Source organism: Stenella coeruleoalba (genome assembly GCF_951394435.1).
Source record: "Stenella coeruleoalba genome assembly, chromosome: 9".
Classification (NCBI taxonomy): domain Eukaryota; kingdom Metazoa; phylum Chordata; class Mammalia; order Artiodactyla; family Delphinidae; genus Stenella; species Stenella coeruleoalba.
Window position 1 is genome coordinate 18,555,761 of NC_137155.1, and position 16,614 is coordinate 18,572,374.

The 16,614-nt window shown below is 39.2% G+C and overlaps 1 protein-coding gene across 5 annotated transcripts in view; it reads right to left on the reverse strand.

Moving 5' to 3' along the window:
- Positions 1-16,614, reverse strand: part of LHFPL3 (LHFPL tetraspan subfamily member 3) — a 599,911-nt gene that overhangs the window by 445,420 nt on the left and 137,877 nt on the right. The gene's annotated exons all lie outside the window — the stretch shown is intronic.

Genomic DNA, 16,614 nt, shown 5'->3' on the forward strand with positions numbered 1-16,614 from the left:
TCTCAAAAACTATTTTAGGAATTCCCTGGCGGTCCAGTGGTTAAGACTCCACACTGCCAATGCAGGGGTTGTGGGTTTGATCCCTGGTTGGGGAACTAAGGTCCCACATGCTGCACAGCACTGCCAAAAAGATTTTTAAAAAAACCCAAAAACTATTTTAGCCAACAACAATGTCCTACTGTATAGCACAGGGAAGGAACTATATTCAATATTCTGTGATAAACCACAATGGAAAAGAATATGAAAAAGAATATATATGTATAACTGAATCACTTTGTTGTACAGCAGAAATTAACACATTGTAAATCAACTACACTTCAATAAAATTTTTTTAAAAAGAAAAAAAAATCTATTTTAACCAGATTATGGTTCCCTGATCTGGTTCTGGGGTAATGTTGTCCAGTTACCACCCCATCCTCAGTCCATGCCCACAGAACATTCCTGTTTCCCCCAGGGGGCACTTTATTGTGCATTGGAGTTAAGACTAACACCTGAGAGCTAACTGTGCAGCAACATACCAAGGAGTGCCTGAAACTTGGGAAGGGTCCTTTCTTAGTAGCTGTTAAGTATCTACCTGAGTTTCGCTAAGAGAGAGATTTAAGATACAGGGACAGAATGCATGCAGCACACCTGTAAACAGCAGTCAGAGGACAAATTCTTGCTCCATGGGACCCTTACACCAGGGACATGGGTGTTACAAGAACATGTAAAAGGGTAAACCAGTGGCCAGCGAGGGATCAAGATGAGCTGAGGTGCCTTGGTTGTTCCCAACACCCCACCCCTGCCATTGTCCCTCTGGAGGACTCCAAGCCTCGTTAAGACTCTCTGTGTCCAGGTGAGTGGAGCAGTGGAGAGAAGAGAAAGGACTAAAGAAGCAAATACCAAAACTGCCTCAAGGTCCATGACCTTCGCTCTTACTCATTCAGAAGCTGTGACTTCTAGGAATCCCTGGTGACTGAAGCACCAGAAACCAACAGATCGCACATCTTCCCTCGCCAGGTAATTTTATGGAAGTTAAAATAATTCCTCAACCAATCAGAAGTTTCATTAAGATAATGGACCATCATAAAAGGGTTCCTATAAAACTATCAATCTAATAAAAGCCCATTTTGATTCATGAGGATTTTTATAACTTTTAACTTTAAAAATATTATATCGTCACTGTTAAAAATGGATAAAAACAGAAAGGTAAGAATTTATATACAAAGCACTCACAGTTAACATTGTGATCTCTCCTCCATGCAAAATATAGAGAGGGCTTTGGAGAGTTCAGTAATTATTCCCCATGGCATTGGGCTCAACATGGACCAGCTTTTCACAAGCTGTTCATAAGCCTGTTCATAAGTCTAGGGCTTTTCATAAGCTGTTCATAAGTCTGGAAAGCTTTTCCTTCCCCCTCCTCATCTGGTGAGTTCCTGGTCATCCTTCAAATCTCAGTTAAGTGTCACTTCCTCAGTGAAGTCCTCTTTCACGTGTTAGGTTCTTTTGTTAAATGCTCTTGTAGGGCAGCATTCCTTTCTTTAAAATGCATCGCTGTGTTCATAATCATCCACCCTTTGGTGTGATTATTGGATTAATGTTTATCTTCTCTTCATGGCAGGCTGCATGAGAGCAGGGACCATACCAGCTCTGCTCACCAGCTTATGCCGATCGATACCACCATGCTTGGTACAATGCCAACACTTGATAACTATTTACTGAATGAGCGAAGAAATGAATGAAAGTACCTAAAAGAAATTATGTTTTACAGAGACCAGGATCACAATGAAATGTTCAACAGTAATTTATCAAATGGCCCCTCTCCTGCTTTACAGTTAATTTTGCTCCAAATGTGTGCACCGACGGAGTGTATTTATTTCTAAGTTATCTAACATGAAGACTTGAGTGAAAATAATCCCCTTAAAACTTTTCTTTTCCTTTTTTTTTCCATTTAGCAATAAAATGAAGGAGACTAAAGAGTCATTTCAAGGTTCCAGTGAAAGTCATTTATATACACCCATTTCCTCCGACATTCAGATCTTATAATACGCAAGGGGTGACAAAAGTCAGGAACAATATCAACAGTCAACATCATCTGAAACCTAGTTTCCCAGTCCTTTAACCAGGAAAGTCCTGTCACATTATTTTCATATTTTACATCTCCTGCGCGGTACCTCCAAGTCAGAAAATCTTCTGATGGGATTTTACGTTTGTTTTATTTTTCTATGACAATTGACAAAGAGGCTCCTTTGGGCATGCCCATTTTACATGGAAGAAGGTAGATGTCTGTCAATGAAAAATGCTTGGGAGAACATTGAATACATGTTTTCAATAATAAACACATTACCACTCCACTTTCTCTAAGCTCAGTAGGCACAGATTCAAGACATGCTATACTTCTAAGCAAGAAGAAAAACTACTTCTAAGAGAGACTAGTGTCAGTGACAATATGTGTTAAGAGTTTTTCTCAAAATTAAGAGGGTAAAAAATTAACAGCAGGGCTTCCCTGGTGGCGCAGTGGTTGAGAGTCCGCCTGTCGATGCAGGGGACACGGGTTTGTGCCCCGGTCCGGGAAGATCTCACATGCCGCAGAGCGGCTGGGCCCGTGAGCCATGGCCGCTGAGCCTGCGCGTCCGGAGCCTGTGCTCCGCAACAGGAGAGGCCACAACAGTGAGAGGCCCGTGTACGGCAAAAAAAAAATTAACAGCAAAAAAAAATTGATGAATTTCATGTATTCCACTCAAGAAAGAATAGAAAACAAATCATTCACTATTTTCTAGCCATGGCATCTAGACAAGCATTTCCTAAAATTGTTTTGAGAAAAACTAGTGTGTACTACTATGTTTTGAAATTTAGCACTGAACAAAATTAAATGGGTTCCTTCATTGCAGGACTTCTCAGAGACTTTGTGAACTGTTAAGTGACCAAAATGGAATTATAAGCATATACATTTCACAAACATACTTGAGCACAGAGCCCTTTCTGTTAAGACACGATTTTTAATATACCAAAAAACAAGAGTATTCAAGTGATATGCCAAAAAATTCTGGATTAGTTAAAAGATTAAAACCACCAGGACAGATGTAGGGGATGGTTAACTAAAAATATTTAGTGGTTTCCTTTGATGATAATGGGTCACATCTTTTTGAATCTCCATCTGCACCATTACTCCCAAGCTTCTATTGATTATCACTACTCCCATAACTTTCAGAGAATAAAAGTGGGAAATAATGTTTAGATATTATTAGAAACAATGGTTTTCCATCTGTACCAAAAACGTCATATTGAGAGCAAGCTTATAGCTTACAAGGGGTGTTTTATACATAAGGAAGAATTTTCATGGAAAAATAACGGTTAAACTTATCGTATCATGTTTCTTCTCATCTTGACACCCCGCAGTGACTCTCATGGCCTAAAACATGAAGTTTGAGCTTCTTTGCAAGGATTCTGTTCCCTCCATGATTTGGTCCCAGTTTAAATTTCTAGTCTTTTTTTCTCAGTACCCAGTGCTTCAGACATCCCACTGTTCCCCCACACACTGTATGCTATTTTTAGATCCCTGTGCCTTTATCTCTTTTATGATTTTATCTGGGCATGTGCTTCTCACCCACTCTCTGCAACAGGAAATAAAGCCTCTCCATGACACCTTCCTTGTGTCTTTTCAGCATGTATTTTATTCCGCTATTACATCCCCTATTCCCGAGCCACAGGATCTTTGAGGTCAAGGATATTTTCTTATTCTTTTTATTCACCTTAGTCCTAGCACAGTGCCTTTTCATAATACTCAAAAATTTGTCCAGCTGAATTGAACTGAATCCCGAAATAGACATTCTCTGAAGGTCTTTAGAAGCAGATCAAATTCTAATTGCTCAGCGATGACTTATATCTGCACCTTCCAGAAGACAGGGGATGAGCTAAACTGGCTGGAATGATTTTCTTGTACTATGGTGAATGTGGGTAGAAGAAGAGGTCTTAGGATTTATTTTACATTACTCTCTGCTGAGTAGATCACATGTGCCTCCTGGCGTGGTATGTCTTTCTGCTCCCTGACATGGCAGGTTTGAGGGAAGCATGGTGAGCTTGTGAGCAAAAGTACACACTGCTTGTGTGCGTGTCTGTCTGTGTGTGTCTAAGGTGGGAGAAGGAGGGTGTGTACTCCACACAGCTTTATAAATACTTTACCCCAAATAAATATTTTACTTTTTTCTTGTTTCTTTTAGTGAAGGGTGACTATCAAGGAACATTTTTCAGAGGAGTGCCTTTATATGCCATCTGTCAAAATCAATTTCTAAAATAAATTTACTCTAAGATTTATTTAGTGCTTACTATGTGCCAGGCACTCTTCTAAATGCTCTGCACGGGTATCTAGTCTAATCGCCACAATAACCCCATGAGATAGAGACTGTTTCATTCTAACTTTACAACCAGGAAAAATGAGGCACAGAGTGGTTATGTAGTTTGCCCAAGGTCACACAGTAGAGAAAGGATTTAAAACCAGGATTTTTTTTGGCCACGGCATGTGGCATGCGAGATCTTAGTTCCTTGACCAGGGATCAAACCTGTGCCCCCTGCAATGGAAGTGCAGAGCCCTAACCACTGGACCGCCAGGGAATTCCCAAAACCAGGCTGTTCTGACTCCAGAGCTCAAGTTCCCCACCACATTCATGAAGAGAAAGGCACAAAGTTAGCAGTGAATAAATACCTGTTTTCTTGGCAAATAGTGGAATCAACTGATGAGACAGAAAGATTATAAGAACCAAGCACAATTGTGTTAAAGCTTTTATAATGTTAGTTGACTTGCCTGTCATTTGCTATTCATTCTGTATTAGATAAAAGTAAAAAAAAAATGTGGGGTGCATGGGTGTTCCGCTGAAAAGTCCACCTGGGAATAATCCGCATAAAGAAAATCTTTATTGTCATTAAAACTTTAGAAAAGGCCAACCATAAATTGCACAGGAAAGTATTTTAACAGGTTGTAAAACTTATGTTTGAAATAAGTATTTATTCCCTACAGGGTTCTGGTAGTTGTTCTCCAGACCACATGTTGGTTGGATTTATATTTCATAGAATATGTCAGTATAATTCTGAGCCATTTCTCGGAAAACAGTTCTCCATTTCACTGCCTCTAGTTCCACAAAGGAGAAAATCTTAGTTTCATTAAAATTACAGCTATTTGAAATTAGAAATCTCTTTTATTAGGATCATTAATATTTGTTCTCCACCTCCTGAAGGATCTAATGAAGGAGGTTCCTATAATGCCACATCAACTTTTATTTTGATCAGGTTCAAAATCCTCAATCAAGGATTGAACTGTGACATTTTACAAAGAAATTGCATTTTGTTATCAAGCCAGTGACATAAAAAAAAAAGGACTGTGTTAAATTAAAAGAGACTTAAGGGACTACAACCAACTATCATAATACTGGTTTAAACAAACCAAGTGTACAGAAAAATATTGGGTCCATTAGGGAAGTATGAATATGGACTTGATTTAGATGAGATGAAATTTTACCTAAATGAAATGGAAGTCATTGGCTGAAAAAGTAACGGATTACTTAATAGTGGGCATAATAGGATAACATTCTGATTAATTAAAAATGAATATTTGCAAATACTCATAGACATACCTGCATACAAAGGGATCTGGAAACATATGCAGGAGAATGCTACAGTGATGATTTCTGAGTGGTATGAATGTCATATTTTTTATATTTGCTTGCTTATATTTTCTAAAATTCTAAAAAACACATGTAGTGTTTAAAGGTTATTAAAAATAGATTGAAGTAGCTTTTAAGGACAGTACTTCATATTACCCATTTCATGGAGTGTGAGGCTGCATTTCTAAAAATGTAGCTTCTTTCCCTCTCATCTTTCCCTTTTGAAAGCATATAAACTTCATGAGCGGCACAGGCTGATCTATATTGTTTTCCTCAATTTTAGTGACTAAAATAGTACACATTTACTAACACCAAGTAATGAAAATTTTACATTAAGTAAAATGCTCAAAGCGTTAATGATCCAACTTCAGTGTAAGATTTCTCATAGCATCTACACACATTTACTAATATAATTCAAATTCAAGGTATGAATCCAAATGAGAAGCTTTTTTTTTAACATCTTTATTGGAGTATAATTGCTTTACAATGGTGTGTTAGTTTCTGCTTTACAACAAAGTGAATCAGTTATACATATACATATATTGCCATATCTCCTCCTTCTTGTGTCTCCCTCCCACCCTCCCTATCCCACCCCTCTAGGTGATCACAAAGCACCGAGCTGATCTCCCTGTGCTATGCGGCTGCTTCCCACTATCTATTTTATATTTGGTAGTGTGTATATGTCAGTGCTACTCTCTCACTTCGTCCCAGCTTACCCATCCCCTTCCCCATGTCCTCAAGTGCATTTCTCTACGTCTGCATCTTTATTCCTGTCCTGCCCCTAGGCTCTTCAGAACCATTTTTTTTTTTTTTAGATTCCCTATATATGTGTTAGCATACAGTATTTGTTTTTCTCTTTCTGACTTACTTCACTCTGTATGACAGTCTCTAGGTCCATCTACCTCACTACAAATAACTCAATTTCGTTTCTTTTTATGGCTGAGTAATATTCCATTGTATATATGTGCCACATCTTCTTTATCCATTCATATGTTGATGGACACTTAGGTCACTTCCATGTCCTGGCTATTGTAAACAGAGCTGCAATGAACATAGTGGTACATGACTCTTTTTGAATTATGGTTTTCTCAGGGTATATGCCCAGTAGTGGGACTGTCCAGCTCTGTATTTCGTTCTCAAGATTTCTTTGGCTATTCGGGGTCTTTTGTGTTTCCATACAAATTGTGAATTTTTTTGTCCTAGTTCTATGAAAAATGCCATTGGTAGTTTGATAGGGATTGCATTGAATCTGTACATTGCTTTAGGTAGTATAGTCATTTTCACAGTGTTGATTCTTCCAATCCAAGAACATGGTATATCTCTCCATCTGTTTGTATCATCTTCAATTTCTTTCATCAGTGTCTTATAGTTTGCTGAATAGAGGTCTTTTGTCTCCTTAGGTAAGTTTATTCCTAGGTATTTTGTTCTTTTTGTTGCCATGGTAAATGGGAGTGTTTCCTTAATTTCTCTTTCAGATTTTTCATCATTAGTGTATAGGAATGTAAGAGATTTCTGTGCATTAATTTTGTATCCTGCTACTTTACCAAATTCATCGATTAGCTCTAGTAGTTTTCTGGGAGCATCTTTAGGATTCTCTATGTATAGTATCATATCATCTGAAAACACTGACAGTTTTACTTCTTCTTTTCCAATTTGGATTCCTTTTATTTTTAATTCTCTAATTGCTGTAGCTAAAATTTCTAAAACTTTGTTGAATAATAGTGGTGAGAGTGGGCAAACTTGTCTTGTTCCTGATCTTAAAGGAAATGGTTTCAGTTTTTCATCATTTAGAACGATGTTGGCTGTGGGTTTGCCATATACGGCCTTTATTATGTTGAGGTAAATTCCCTCAATGCCTACTTTCTGGAGAGTTTTTATCATACATGGGTGTTGAATTTTGTCAAAAGCTTTTTCTGCCTCTATTGAGATGATCATATGGTTTTTCTCCTTCAGTTTTTTAATATGGTGTATCACATTGATTGATTTGCCTATACTGAAGAATCCTTGCATTCCTAGGATAAACCCCCCTTGATCGTGGTGTATGAACCTTTAATGTGCTGTTGAATCCTGTTTGCTAGTATTTTGTTGAGGATTTTTTGCATCTATGTTCATCAGTGATATTGGCCTGTAATTTTCTTTTTTTGTGACATCTTTGTCTGGTTTTGGTATCAGGGTGATGGTGGCCTCGTAGAATGAGTTTCGGAGTGTTCCTCCCTCTGCTATATTTTGGAAGAGTTTGAGAAGGATACGTGTTAGCTCTTCTCTAAATGTTTGACAGAATTTGTCTGTGAAGCCATCTGGTCCTGGGCTTTTGTTTGTTGGAAGATTTTTAATCACAGTTTCAATTTTAGTGCTTGTGATTGGTCTGTTTATATTTTCTATTTCTTCTTGGTTCAGTCTCAGAAGGTTGTGCTTTTCTAAGAATTTGTCCATTTCTTCCAGGTTGTCCATTTTATTTGCATAGAGTTGCTTGTAGTAATCTCTCATGATTCTTTGTATTTCTGCAGTGTCAGTTGTTACTTCTCCTTTTTCATTTCTAATTCTGTTTATTTGAGTCTTCTCCCTTTTTTTCTTGGTGAGTCTGGCTAATGGCTTATCAATTTTCCTTATCTTCTCAAAGACCCAGCTTTTAGTTTTCCTGATCCTTGCTATTGTTTCTTTCATTTCGTTTTTATTAATGTCTGATCTGATCTTTATGATTTCTTTCCTTCTGCTAACTTTGGGGTTCTTTTGTTCTTGTTTCTCTAATTGCTTTAGGTGTAAGTTAGGTTGTTTATTTGAGATTTTTCTTGTTTCTTAAGGTAGGATTGTATTGCTATAAACTTCCCTTGTAGAACTGCTTTTGCTCCAACCCATAGGTTTCGGGTCGTCGTGTTTTCATTGTCATTTGTTTATAGGTATTTTTTGATTTCCTGTTTGATTTCTCCAGTGATCTCTGGGTTATTTAGTAAACGTACTGTTTAGCCTCCATGTGTTTGTATTTTTTACAGTTTTTTTTCTGTAATTGATATTTAGTCTCATAGCATTGCGGTTGGAAAAGATACTTGATACAATTTCGGCTTTCTTAAATTTACCAAGGCTTCATTTGTGACCCAAGATATGATCTATCCTGGAGAATGTTCCATGAGCACTTGAGAAGAAAGTGTATTCTGTTGTTTTTGGATAGAAAGTCCTATAAATATCAATTAAGTCCATCTTGTTAAATGTATCATTTAAAGCTTGTGTTTCCTTATTTATTTTCATTTTGGATGATCTGTCCATTGGTGAAAGTGGGGTGTTCAAGTCCCGTACTATTATTGTGTTACTGTCAATTTCCCTTTTTATGGCTGTTAGCATTTGCCTTATGTATTGGGGTGCCCCTATGTCAGGTGCATAAATATTTACAATTGTTATATCTTCTTGGATTGATCCCTTGATCATTATGCAATGTCCTTCTTCGTCTCTTGTAATAGTCTTTATTTTAAAGTCTACTTTGTCTGATATGAGAATTGCTACTCCGGCTTTCTTTTGACTTCCATTTGCATGGAATATCTTTTTCCATCCCCTCGCTTTCAGTCTGCATGTGTCCCTAGGTCTGAAGTGGGTCTCTTATAGACGGCATATATATGGGTCTTGTTTTTGTATCCATTCAGCCAGTCTATGTCTTTTGGTTAGAGCATTTAATCCATTTACATTTAAGGTAATTATCGATATGTATATTTCTATTCCCATTTTCTTAATTGTTTTGGGTTTGTTATTGTAGGTCTTTTCCTTCTCTTGTGTTTCCTGCCTACAGAAGTTCCTTTAGTGTTTGTTGTAAAGCTGGTTTGGTGGCGCTGAATTCTCTTAGCTTTTGCTTGTCTGTAAAGGTTTTAATTTCTCTGTCAAATCTGAATGAGATCCTTGCTGGGTAGAGTAATCTTGGTTGTAGGTTTTTCCCTTTCATCACTTTAAATATGTCCTGCCACTCCCTTCTGGCTTGCAGGGTTTCTGCTGAAAGATCAGCTGTTAACCTTATGGGGATTCCCTTGTATGTTATTTGTTGCTTTTCCGTTACTGCTTTTAATATTTTTTCTTTGTATTTAATTTTTTTTTTTTTTTGGAACTTTTTTTTTTTTGCGGTACGCGGGCCTCTCACTGTTGTGGCCTCTCCCGTTGCGGAGCACAGGCTCTGGACACGCAGGCTCAGCGGCCATGGCTCACGGGCCCAGCCGCTCCACGGCATGTGGGATCCTCCCGGACCGGGGCACGAACCCACGTCCCCTGCATCGGCAGGCGGACTCTCAACCACTGTGCCACCAGGGAAGCCCTGTATTTAATTTTTGATAGTTTGATTAATATGTGTCTTGGCGTGTCTCTCCTTGGATTTATCCTGTATGGGACTCTCTGCGCTTCCTGGACTTGATTGACTATTTCCTTTCCCATATTAGGGAAGTTTTCCACTATAATCTCTTCAAATATTTTCTCAGTCCCTTTCTTATTCTCTTCTTCTTCTGAGACCCCTATAATTCAAATGTTGGTGTGTTTCATGTTGTCCCAGAGGTCTCTGAGACTGTCCTCAATTCTTTTCATTCTTTTTTCTTTATTCTGCTCTGTGGTGGTTACTTCCACTATTTTATCTTCCAGGTCACTTATCCGTTCTTCTGCCTCAGTTATTCTGCTATTGATTCCTGCTAGAGAATTTTTAATTTCATTTATTGTGTTGTTCATCATTGTTTGTTTGCTCTTTAGTTTTTCTAGGTCCTTGTTAAACGTTTCTTGTATTTTCTCCATTGTATATCCAAGATTTTGGATCATCTTTACTATCATTACTCTGAATTCTTTTTCAGGTAGACTGCCTATTTCCTCTTCATTTGTTTGGTCTGGTGTGATTTTTGCTTGCTCCTTCATCTGCTGTGTGTTTGTTTGTCTTCTCATTTTGCTTAACTTACTGTGTTTGAGGTCTCTTTTTCACAGGCTGCAGGTTCATAGTTCCCGTTGTTTTTGGTGTCTGCCCCCAGGGGCTAAGGTTGGTTCTGTGGGTTGTGTAGGCTTCCTGGTGGAGAGGACTGGTGCTTGTGTTCTGGTTGATGAGGCTGGGTCTTGTCTTTCTGGTGGGCAGGACCATGTCCGGTGGAGCGTTTTGGAGTGCCTGTGACCTTACTATGAATTTAGGCAGCCTCTCTGCTAATGGGTGGGGTTGTGTTCCTATCGTGTTAGTTGTTTGGCATAGGATGCCCAGCACTGTAGCTTACTGGCTGTTGAGTGGAGCCGGGTCTTAGCGTGGAGATGGAGCTCTCTGGGAGAGCTTTCGCCGTTTGGTGTTATGTGGAGCCGCAAGGTCTCTGGTGGACCAATGTCCTGAACTCAGCTCTCCCACATCAGAGGCACAGGCCTGACACCCGGCCGGGGCACCAAGACCCTGTCAGTCACACAGTGTTGTCCTAAAATGAACAGACTGTCAGTTATTTCTCCAGCAAAGATGGGTTTCTTCTGTACCAGAAAAGAATTGCATTTCTGGATCTATAACCATGAGGAGCCATGAGTTAATCCCCCTAAATGAGAAGTATTAAATGTGAAATTGTATTATGCAGCTTTCACATTTTATTAATAAAAATAAAATGTAGCCAGGAAAATGAGGCATAGAGTGTTTATATAAGTAACTTGCCTAATGTCACAGAGTAGAGAACTTTCTATCTGAGGTTGATCAAGGTTTTTATAAGCTCTATACAGTAATTGTCAAGACCATAGATTCTGAAGCCATTGTCTTGATTTTGATCCCTGGCATTGCCATATACAAACTAGGGCAAGTTACCTAAACATCTGTTTCCTCATGTGTAACACGAGTGTAATGATATCCACCTTATACTGGTGATGAGGCTTAAATGAAACAACTTATAACAGTGGCTGGTACAATATGGTCAAAATAACGGTCAAAATAATGGAGGAGGGAGAGGAAGATAAGACAAAAACAAGGAGGAAGCCACATCACTTTGTTTCAACAGTGACAATAAAACATCACATTCTCATCCTGCAACTCAGTATTGTCATCGTCAATAATTATTACCATTGCCGTCAAAGATACTTATTAAGAACATTGCATGGGATGCTCTGAACTGAATTACAAGGACTCTTCCTGACTTCTAGAGTCTAAGAGACCATTAACACAAACACATAGAAAATAAACCAAAATAACTGGGCATACCCTCTGGAAAGAAATACTTAATTGTCTTATTGTATATAGCATAATGATCATGCATCAGGAATATAACAAATGAGAAAATCATGGGACTTCCATGTTTATAAAGATAAATTGTCTTTTTATTGGTGAGGGATGTCTTTGCAGAAAAGCTGAGATTTCTTGGACTCACTGGAAACTGAGAAAGCTTCAACAAGACAAAGGATAGAAATAACCACTCTGTGAACTGGGCTGGGAACTGGTGGGAAGGCAGAGTCCTAGATGCAACATGTAGACTGGACAGAAAAGGTCCCACCAGGATTTAGATTATGAAGATGACGGTTGGAATGAAAGGGAAGAGATGCAAAAGCCAGAGGAGTTGCTATGAAGAGAAAGCATGAATGAGGAGTGTCAATAACAAGTGTCTGTATGCTATGTGACCTTGATCAAGTTCCCTACCCTCTTTGTCCCTCAGTCTCCTCATCTGTACAACAGGGAATAATAGGGCCATTATCAGAGTTCAGCAAATTAGTATTTGTAGAGGTGTTTGTGGTTCCACAGAGGGAGCACTAAGAATGCTGCGTAAGCATAACATGCTGGGACTGTTCCCGGGCCAGGCATGAAGAGGGTCACAAAGATGAGCTGCTCTCTCAGCTAAGGTTAGTTGAGCTGAGATATTACAAATGCTTTAAAATCCTGTCTTCCACACGGTATTTTATATGATTGGGACCATGTGGGAAATAGAGGCTCACAACGAATGAGTAGGTAGTAAAAATAAGAGGATGAATATGGATTAAACCATTTGTGAAATCGTTCATTTTCTCAAATTCAGAATTATCCTACACGAGACGCAGCACGGAATCATCAACAAAGGCCAGTTCTGACTAAGACTACTACTCTAATTGACCATTTTTCCTTTTCTTGCTTTTGAAAATATGAGGCCAGACACTAAGAAAAGAGAGAGAAAAAAACCCCAACAATATCCATTTTCTCCTTTTCTCAGTATCTCCCAGCTGGTCCATTCTTCAACCTCCTGTCAACTGTTCTGTATTTCCAGAAAGAAGTACAAAGCAATGCGTGTTCTCACCTGACATCTGACCCCCACACAGCACGCTCACCTAGGGTTTGGGCATTCTAGAATGTGGCGTTCTAAATTCAGCCACTTACTTCCCTACACTTTTCCATAACTGTGCTATAATTGTGCTCAAAGGGAATGTTAGATTAGGGATAGATATTAATACATTATTCGTCTCACATTTAGGACAGTGATTGTACCTCATTCATGCTCTGAAAGTTAAGAAATGTCACCTTTCTCTAACCAGTAACAACAAAAACATGCTACATTGATTTGAGTTGGTTAAAGTTTCTCTGATAACCATTTTTCATGAGCTTCTAGAAAACAAGAAACAAAACTTAATGTTTACTATTAGGGAATGGAGTTCTACCACTGTTAAAGGTAATTTAGAAGGGGGAAACATCAGGAGTCCTTGAAATCGCCAAGAGCTAAATTCAAATGGGGTGAGCAGGAAAACTGATGGAAAATGCAGATTTTCAGTTAATGTCTACCTCAGTCACATGGCCACCCTTTGAAGATTTATACCAAGTTTTGTGAGTTATTTAAACCTAGTAAATAATATTAAGAATCATTAATAAGCTATTTGTTTGGGGAGGAGACTTTCACTAAGAAAAAATAAACTAATTCACTAAGAAAAAATAAACTAATTCACTAAGACACAAGTAAACAAAACCCAGTTCGGCACAACTCCCAGTTAATGCCTCCCAGAAAATATTCACAAAATGAATCCCCCTGCATAGCGCTGTAAAGCTACCTCATCAGACGTGCTGATTTCACAGGTCAGGGCACAAAAGGTAGCAGGGGTTTAAAAACACCTTATCCTTTCTCTACTTGCACAAAACATATTACTGATGAGCTGGGAACAGAATGGAGGTCTGCTTTGAGCCCCCCTGCATGACAACACTTCTCCGTTTCTACATAGCTCTTGTAAGGATCTGCGGCAGCCATTTCTGAAATAAATCCATCAGCTCTGAAGCTGTCGGCACTCATTTTATTTACTCCAGTGACCAGAGGCTAGATCAAACCATCCATACATCCACAGGGCAAAGGTTTGATGTGAGCTTGTTAAATGGGAGTCTCCTAGGGAATGAATGACACGAGAGCTGAGTGAATCAAAGTTCTCTTGCCTGGGAAGCACCTCAGTGGTTAAAGGCAGGAAATGTTTCCCAAGTCCTTCCTACTTTGGGTAATATGTCACTCTCCATGAAAACTGCTCCATGTTGAAACATGCCTATACAACTCTCAGTCTGAGAGCAGATCTTCACATCTTTGCTCTCAACTTGTGAGAGTGCAAATGATACATCCACTTGATTGGTTTTCTATAACCCAAAGTCATTATTTCCCCCTCTTCGTTTCTGAAAACTTCAGGATGACCTGGCAATATAAGCCAGCCAGCCTCCCAAGCTGAAGTTATTGGCAATAGCTTCCATTCTCACCCCATTCTTGTAAAAGCTGGGAAGTTAAAAATTACATTTCTAGACTTCTTAGAAGCTAGGGTTCTGGATGCAATATACATTCTGCCAATGAGATGCCTCTGCTGGCAACATAGGTCGTTAGAACCTCAGTAACTGGATTCCATATGCCAGTGTCCAGTCACAGCTTCAAGGATGCAAGACAACTGAGGCTGGGGGGTGGGCAGGGAGGGAGAGCAGTTGTACTTCTTGGCCTCTGGATTGCAGCTATGATAGTTTAAGCTCGAAATCAATTGTCCACATGGTTTCTGCTCCTCCAGCCCTTTCAATAATTTTGTAAACACCTAACTCTCTATACGAAATCATTCTCTTTAAAATATCTCAAGTGCACTGAAAACTGGCAAAGCCATCTCTCTGGGGTGAAAGTTACACAAAGACCTGCCCCCTACTGCTAATGTTATGGGAACACAAAAACACTGAACACTAAGGAAATTCATGGGTCAGTCTACAAGTGAAAGACATGGTAAACACTCTACTGAAGAGACGAGAAAAGACAACAGAGGCAGTGGGGGTAGGGGGAGGTAGAGAGGAGGAAGAAGAACATAAAGTGGGGAGGGGGAGAGGGAGGAAGAAAGAAAGAAACCAAATGACTTAATACTCAAACTAATAATTTGCTCAATGCAAATTCTCAATTATTGCCAGTCCATGTTTTCAACTATCTATTCTCAGATATGCTCCTGTCCAAATGTATCTAATTTCTTGATTGGGTGAGGAGAAATCAACCCAAGAAATATTATTAAATTGGATATGCGTCTATATGCCACCTGCCAAATAACAGAAGATGGCGTGTTTGTCATGCGACACAATCTAATACAGGGATAATGAAATGGATTAACCCAGCAGAGTCAATTTGCCACTTTTTTCCTGAACAGAGATAAGCCTGTATAACATACATTTTTTAGCACTTTACAGTGTACAAGTTATATTCATATACCATATCTCATTTGCTCCTAATACACTTCTGTGAAATGGACAGGTAGGAATTATTTTTATTCCTGTATGACCGTCGAAGAAATATACACTCAAGGAGACCCCATGCTATTGAGTTGCAGAGATGTGAGTTAAGCTAAAGTTTTCTGTCCCTTCCCCAATCCTAGGTCCTACCCATTACCCCTTACTGCATCCTAGTTACTCCTGTTTGACTGTCACACCAACCATGTGAGACAGGTAGGGCAAGGAACACCTCCCCGCCCATTTTTACAATGAGTTTTATTGACACCACTTAAGACACTCACGACTGTCTTTTTCTGACTTTCCACTAACTTTAGACACCACTGGACTTCAGAGATACAAGTACAAAAATTTAAAAAAAAACACATTTTATTCTAGAGAGAATGTTGGGAAAGAGGGGCACCAATGTATGTGATGTTAATAATGGAGGTGACCCTTGGAGAATCATTAGGATGGGTTTATTCCTACAGTGGTGAGCATCTTAGAGGGAGGAATGTAGAACTAAAGGAAAGCGTCAGGTATATGGTTCTTGAGAAAGAGAAAAATGGCAACAGGAACCAAAAGTTAGATGACGATTCTGGGCAAATGCTATGTTGTTGGAACATGTGGAGTCCTACAACATGGTTTCATTTGATTCTCATCAGAAGATTTTAACTCCAGCTGAAATCCCTTCTAATCCACAGGCAGGGATTAGAGCTAGGTCAAACACCCAGTTCCACTTACCCATAAAGTCTTGGACTGATGACAAAACAACCACATAAAAGCCAGTTTGCTTCCATCGAGTAGAACTGATGGAAATACCGGCAGAGCTGTGGTTGAGCAAGAACTGACAACAATATGGGAACATAACTGGACTCTGTAGAATTTGAAAAAGCAACGGTCACTTTTTAGCAGTGGAAGAGCATATTGTTTCCAAACTACCTAGGTATTTTTAATAGTATAATTAGTATAATGCTATAGAATAAGTGTTTGTACCCCCACAAAATTCCTATGTTGAAATCCCAACCCCCAAGGTGATGGCATTAGGAGGAGGTGGGGCCTTGGAGAGGTGATTTGATTATGAGGGCAAAGCCCTCATGAATGGGATTAGCGCTCTTATAAAAGAGACCCCACAGAGCTCCCTTGCCCTTTCTGCCCTGCGAGGGCACAGCGAGAAGACACTGTCATGAATCAGGAAGCTGACCCTCACCAAACATGGAATCTGCCAGTGCCTTGACCTTGGACTTCCCAGCCTCCAGAACTGTGAGAAATAAGTTTCTGTTATTTATAAGCCACCCTGTCTGTGGTATTTTGTTAGGGCAGCCTGAATGCACTAAGGCATGCCCACAGCTGTCTGAAGCATGG